Genomic DNA, 7,405 nt, shown 5'->3' with positions numbered 1-7,405 from the left:
CCTCCTTACCAGGATCAGCCTGTTCTCTGGCCCGTTCCTCATCAAACGGCATGCTTACCCGCAGTATAACAGAGAGCACATTTCCAACACTCATTTATCATATCGAACTTATTTCCAAAATGAACTTCAGAGAACGGGAGAGACAGAAAGAGAGAGGAAAAACAAAAGAATGAAAAACGGAGGGGAAAAAAAAATAAAAATCCAACCTGTAATAAAAACCAGGCGTGCCATTTTGGAGGCTAGAAAGTGACGTCTCATTTGCTGCCAAGACTGCCAAAGGTGCTGCTGGTGGAGGGGGAAATCTTACATTATAAGGAATGAATTAAATCTTGGATCCAGACAGGGAGCTTAGATGCTCACTGCTTTCATGAGGCTTCAAGCAGAACCAAACACACCTTTGTTAGATCGGCTCCAACGGTAAAAGCCCATGCGAAATCGGCATCACTGCCAGCTGCCATGTTCCATAAACTGAGGCACATTTTTCCAGTGTTAAGGTGTCACCAAACAAATGTTGAGGCCGTATGCTCAGCAGAAGGCACACGTGTCTGGGAATAACATTAAGAAAGCAAGAAAGACAAAAAAAATAGTGTTAAAGAGATAACACGTCCTGAGCATATTTGCGACGCACATTTGAATTGATTACAGTTATGGGGGGAGAAAACAAAGCACCACTGCCATTACAGATGTCTTTTGTTTTTGTTTCTACTTTTCATGTTTCCAAACGTAATCTTTAGTTCATATCAGAATATGTCAATTACTGTAACGCTAAAGAAGAACTGTACGTTTTTCGCAGTCCTACATACTGGTGCACACATTTTAAACTTTTTGCCATCCTACATATGTCATTGAAGTACCTCATAGACACAAAAACAAAACACTTTATTAATATTAACAAAGAGAAATGAAGGACTATATGTGAATAAACATTTGTTAGCAACACACTGCAACACTGAACTAAATAGGAAATGTGGAAAATGGATCACAAAATAAATAGTTTTCACATATTGTTTCTCTTACAGTAGTCTTTTGGAGTTATTGTCAACAAAATGCACAGTGGACTAATAAATATACTTTTTCTATTTTAGAATTGTTTTTAGCCTTTAAAGAGGCTATTTCAAATTAGCTTTTCATTCAGAACCTGTGAAATAAAAAATATTCTTGCTGAATCAATATTAGCTGGTTTATTAACTGACTACTCACAAATAGGATAAAAATGCCCAATAAATAACCTGAATTTATTTGATTTCCATCCATCCATCCATTTTCTAACACCCTTGTGGTTTTTCTGGTTCCTTTTTATACGCTTCTACAAATTTTCTCGGAAAGGGATGAATCTGCAACTTGGAAATGGTTCATGTCACCCCAGAAGCATATTTTGGAAATGACCATATCACAGATAGTGTCTCACAAACCAAAGCAGACATTGGATCAGATGAGAACCTGACTTCAAAAGTCGCCTAATGTGCCAAATCTGTCACGACCAACTCGGATCTCCAACCAAGTGGAAAACATGACCTCAGTTAAAATAGCGGTTTCACAACATGCTGAGCAGAAATACTTCATACTTATAAAGGACAAACCACTAATGCAATGTCGGGTAAATGAACTTTACAAGGTGAACTCTTTATTCTCATTTGGCTGCACTTGTTCAGTGGAATAGCAAATGTTCACCTCTTATTTCAAATGACTGACAGTTCAACTAAAGTTTTTGCTTTGCATACAAACCTGAGGAAGACTAAGTTGGAGTTAATGCTGACTAATCTTGGAAAACTGTCTGTTGTCTTGGTTTGGTTTCATTTTTAGTCTCTAGGGTAAAGGGTTACAATAAAAAAACAACAACAACAACAACAAAGAAACATATTGACCTCTTTACAGACGAACTATCGTAATGGTCTTTGTAACCGGGTGGTCTATAACGGTGTTTATATAAAGTGGCTGTAAATTCCCACCCGTTTCTGGCCCTTGAATGCATCATGCCCCGTTTTCCCACCTTCACTTCCGTTTGCAGCATTGTCGGGCTCATTAGTGCGTATATAGGCACCAGGTGTGCCCGCCAAGTTTAGAGAGTCGGATCCATTGTGGTGTGCAGTTGGATCTGTTGGATGAGCGCTGGCGCCAAGATTTGGATCCTGCACATTTGTGCTGATGGTAGGATAAATGGATTTTTGTTGTCACCCGTGTTTGGTTCTGTGCAATGTTAGGTCGCTTTTTATTAGTGATGGTGAGATGAAGCCTCATGAGGCATTGAACCACTTGAGCCAATTGGTTCGAGAAAGGGTTCATTTCTTGAGGCTTCATGTGCACACGAAACCACCTACTGGCCAGGTGTATAATCACAGCCAGCTGTAAATTAACACGTGTGATGCATTGAATTTTTGTCTATTATGGCTCTTGGGAATGACTTCACAAAAGGTGTAGGACAAAATCATTTGTCTACATAAATTATGTATACACATATGTGTATAATAAAATATTGTTTGAATGTATCCTCTGTGTGTAATTATTCCCAAAATAGTAGTGTCATGTGATATGACACTATGGGGAGCAGAGCGCTTTCAGTCGCTCTGCTCCCCAACTCTGGAACTCATTACCACCTCACCTTAGAAACATAGTCATTCCCTAAATTTAAAACCGAACTTAAAACAAACCTTTTTAGAACTGCCTTTTCAATATGACACAATTGGTTTGCTTGATTTTTATATAGATTTTTTTACATAGATTTATATATAGATTCTATATAGATACATTGTTGTGTATTTATTTTATCTATTTTTAATTGCTACATTTTATTGTTTCTGTTACTTTTGCTCTTTGTACGGTGTCCTTGAGTGCCAGAAAGGCGCCTTTGAAATAAAATGTATTATTATTATTATATGGCATGTTGTGTAGTAAAGTTTTTCTGTGACTCTAGAAAAATGGCATGGGCTTAATCAGGCAGAGGACAGTGAAAGTGCTTGTGGAACTAGGGAGGGGGTAGTGAATAGGCTAATGCTTGTGTAACTTGGATGATTTCATGCATTTTTATTAAGAAACAACAATTTCTCCACAGTTTTTGGTTTCAAACGATTTCTCTTTTTTGACACTACATGGATGAGGTGTTATTATTGTACCCCAACTCCTTGGAGCACAATAAACACCTCACCTGTACAGAAAATAAGGAACAGTGAAAAATACAGTTCCTCATAAGCAAACCTAATGCATCTGCAAATGTTCAGTTCACCGTACCTTGTTAGGGCTTATCAAATCGAAAGAGGAGGGGAAATCCTCCTCTTTCTCGCCGGCTCCATCCTTCTCCTATCCTGTCCTCGCTCTCCTATCTCTCTCTCTCTCTCTCTCTCCTAAACTCTCCAAACACCAAACTAACTGTCTCAAACTAAATAACCACCATCCAAACTCTGCTATCCAAACTATCAAAACTCTATCCACTCTCTCAACTGACCACAACTCGCCTACAACAACCCACATTTTGAATGGAGCCTGTGGGGTTTCTAAAGCTGTCAAACCCCGCGCCACTTCCCGAAGCAGTCACGTGGTACAGCCAGGCAGCGAGGCTTCGGACGTCATCGTTTTCGGCTCCTCCCCTAAATGAAGCAAGCCTCGATACGCGCTTTACAGAAACGCCCCCTCCATTACTCGACACACGCCTGGAAGCCTCGGCACATCACGTAACATCACTACTTTTTATATTGTTGCTACTATCTTCCGATGTGCTTTCTAATTGCTTTTTTAGGATGCATTTCAGTGGTTCTTTGCTGCAGCATCTGAGGATACGCTGTTGTGTGGCTGATTAAGGTAACAGTTTTTCATCTTGCCTTGAGTGGTTTTATTATTGTCAGCAGACACCTTACCTTTATTTTTGGTATTGCTGATGTTGCATATTGTGCTCTCACCTGGGTGCATTTTTTTTTTCCAGTTTAAAATGAGTCTTATTATGAAGTCATGATTAAAAGCAAGCAGAAATGAGATGTGTAGTGACTATTTGTCTCAAACTCAAAATTCCAAAATCAAAAAACTCAAGAGTCAAAAGTGATCAAAGCAAAGTGAATTGAACTCAAATTGTCACCTGATGCACCGTGGGTTTCTGGCTTATGCAGTTCAAAAAATGGATCAAAACAGTCAAAATGCAGCTCTTTCGTTAGTTTATTCCAATTTCCAGATAAAAACAAGTTGCAGGCTTCACAGGATCCTACTAGTTCTCCTGTTCTGACTCCTGCACCTGTTCTCTCACTGATTGACTAACTGGGACTGACTGATACTGGCACTGGTAAAAAAAACCCACATAACCATCCATGTGCATAATGACCTAACTAAAACCTACTGTTACGGCTGCAGTGGGTCTCTGCCCTTTTTTCCTTGTAGGGTTCTGGAGACAGGCCTTCTGCAAGTGTTATGTTTTTCCCTGATTGGTGCTCTGCTGCTTTAAAAGCTGCCATGCTGCAACAGACAGCAGGCTTTCTCCATCTCCCTCCTCAGAACCCCATTTGGTTTGGTTTGTATCTTATGGTTGAGTTTTGTTAGGTTTGTTTTGCATTTGCTTATTTCTGGTTGGTTATGGGTTTTGCATTAATTTATTTTGGTTTCTCATTTCAGGTAATTTCCTTTTCAGGCTTTATTTCTTTAGTATAATTTAATAAATTCAATTTTCATTTAATGAGAAAATCCTTGTGTGGTCTCCTTTAATGTTACCCCACCAAACGAGCCTGGTGGACGTAACACTACCTATTTATACTGTGACACACCCATGTCCCAAACTGAAATTAATCAACTAATTAAGTGAATTACTAACCAAAGAACCTATTTGAAAATAACAAATTAAACAAACATTCTAATTATAAATCAACTAGAAAATAAGCAAATAAAAATGAACTAAATAATATAAATTCCAAGATTTAACTGAAAGTAGATAAATGGCTCCTACAAGACGACATGACGATAAAAACGTTAAAACTGAAGTGTGCGGCTGGTTCAGTTCTGGCAGCACAGCGGTGACTTTATTGGAGTGCCCTGGCCTTTGCTGTCCACCATTTTGGACCTGGTCAGATACTTTAAAAAAACTAACAAACATATTGACCTCTTTACAGACGAACTATCGTAATGGTCTTTGATCTGCATTTGTTATTCAAAGTGAACTAAAGTGAGTGCTTTGGTAGAATTGCACCTGCTTAACTCACCATCAGATAGAAATGAAAAGAATTTAGCACAATTGTCTGCCCCTTTAAACTTTCTTTTTTTTTTTTTTGGGACTGTTGGCTTTATGAAAGTAGTTTTGCAATTTTTCCCCACATGTGGAAATTATTTTTTATTTCATATCACTCAACACAGGCTACAAAACTTGCCTATATGGTACAACTGACAAGTTATTTTTTGTAAGGTCCTTGTGCACCTCCCCTTTTCAATATCACTCTGGGCAACTGCCCATATGGCCAATATACAAAAGGCAACTGCACCCAGAAAATCTTCACACAGAATTTCATGGCAAATCATTATTGTTTTTCTTCAGCTTTTTGCATAAATCAAAAAACATTTTTTAAAACTCTTAATGTTATATATATATATATATTTTTGGACCAGTGAAGATGGTGGGGCTCAATTCAAAGTAAAGAAATAACTTTTTTTTTTTTTACATGCACACATTTCTGCTCACGCGGTGTCACACCTCGTAATGTCAATATTTACCAGGATGCGTGTGCATTTGCTACATGTCCTTGCGTTTGTGTCATGTTCTTTGTGAGCCTGTGTTTTGCACTTTTCAAGTGGCCCCTCTTTGATATGCCCTCCCGCAGCTGAAAGAGTAACTCGAGAGCTCGGCGCCCACAATGCCGCTCTCACCTGTGTGCTTTGATGTTACGACAGAGGCTAAGTAGACCAAGTCACGGATATCGCTGTCAGGCAACACACGTGAAGAGATATTCCCCGTGACCTTTTGTTGTGGCGAGTTCTCGGCTCACACCGGTCCAGCTGTCTTTGTTGTTTGCGGCTCTGATGCACTCCTGTTACAAAGGCGGATGGATGGGTGTCAAGGCAGGGGTAGAAAGCAGCGCTCTTCCTCTGATCATCACTCCGGCTTTTTGACGACGGCAGGACTATCAGACAACTTCTGTATTACTGGTCCTTGTTTGTGTACAGTCTGTCCTTTTGTTTACTTTGTGTTCCCTTTCACTGGATATCTGTTGGGTCCAGTGCTTTAATATGCGTCTGCCATATTTACTTGGTGTTGCCTTTAAAAAAACAAACGAAAAAAACAGCACAGGTTAATGCATTATTGAGAAATAAAAGAAATCAAGGTTTCATTTATTTTATTTACAAATAAAAATCTGAACACTGGATTGTGAATTTTCATTCAATCCCCTTTCAAATGCACAACACATTTTCAGATTTTTTTTTATCTGCAAAAACTTTTCAAATGATGTATCCTCTTCTTTCCATTTCACAATTGTGCAGTGAATTGAGTTTGTCTATTGCATGGATTGCTCAGTAAATGCATTGAGATGTCAAGAATAAACATTTTGATGGATTTTTTTTTTAACATTTATTTGAATATATTGGGCTCATTTTTGTTAGTATTGCTCACAAATCATTTGTTCTTTTATTATTTTAATTTTAATCCAGTTTGATGTGATTTCCTTAAACACCACATCAATAATTTCTCATCTCTTTGCATTCTCATGTGAAATTGAAAATAGCTCACAGTCCGGTCCAGCGAGGCCCAGCAGCTGGACAGAGAGTGATGAGTAGAAACCAGAGGGAGGAGACCCCTGTGGACAGGTGAACCAGATACTGGCTCAGGTCAGCACAAGGTCAGAACACAGCTGAGAGATAGTGTGTGTGTGTGGTGGTGGGGGGTTTGTGCTTTCATGATGTAAGAAATTGTCCACACTCCTGTCCCCCCAGTCGCTCCTCTCACACACAGGCCCACTGTTCAGCTGGGCAGAAACGGCTCTTTGTCAAGCCAAGCAGGCAATGAAGGCTCCTGTCCTCCACCCGCTTCACCCAACCCGTCGTCCTTCCCTCCTTCCTTTAGAGGGGGTGACAATGACCTCTGGCTGAAATAACATAGGAGCTCCACCTGTGGATAGAAGAGGCCCTGTACAGAAACACTTGATTGGCCTCCTTTGCTTTCCCCTTGGTGTCGGTGTCATACAGAACCGGGTCTCAAATACAGGAGGGAGAATTATTTTGCACGGTTCAGTTTGTTTCATGTTCCGAATCATCTAAGTCAGACAAAAAAAAGGAAAAAAAAAAAACAAACAGGAACATTGCATCAAATTTTGCAATTCATAAAATAGTTTTTGCTCCACATGATGACTCCTAATACGACTTGGAAAATCATATAATGTTTCAAGGTAAAATCTGTGGTCCGATGGTCCCGCCGCGCCTTAAAGGAATCTCAGTTTCCTCATCAACC

General features: G+C 39.4%; 1 long non-coding RNA gene across 1 annotated transcript; it reads left to right on the top strand.

Moving 5' to 3' along the window:
• The first annotated feature begins 207 nt into the window (after positions 1–207).
• On the top strand, positions 208–6,521 carry LOC116716119 (uncharacterized). Its single transcript, XR_004338391.1, has 2 exons — positions 208–2,148; positions 3,731–6,521. It is a non-coding gene; the product is annotated as an uncharacterized LOC116716119 (long non-coding RNA).
• The last annotated feature ends 884 nt before the right edge of the window (positions 6,522–7,405 follow it).

This window comes from Xiphophorus hellerii, chromosome 3, assembly GCF_003331165.1.
Source record: "Xiphophorus hellerii strain 12219 chromosome 3, Xiphophorus_hellerii-4.1, whole genome shotgun sequence".
Classification (NCBI taxonomy): domain Eukaryota; kingdom Metazoa; phylum Chordata; class Actinopteri; order Cyprinodontiformes; family Poeciliidae; genus Xiphophorus; species Xiphophorus hellerii.
The sequence above is the reverse complement of the archived record's forward strand: the minus strand, read 5'-3'. Positions and strand labels throughout refer to the sequence as shown.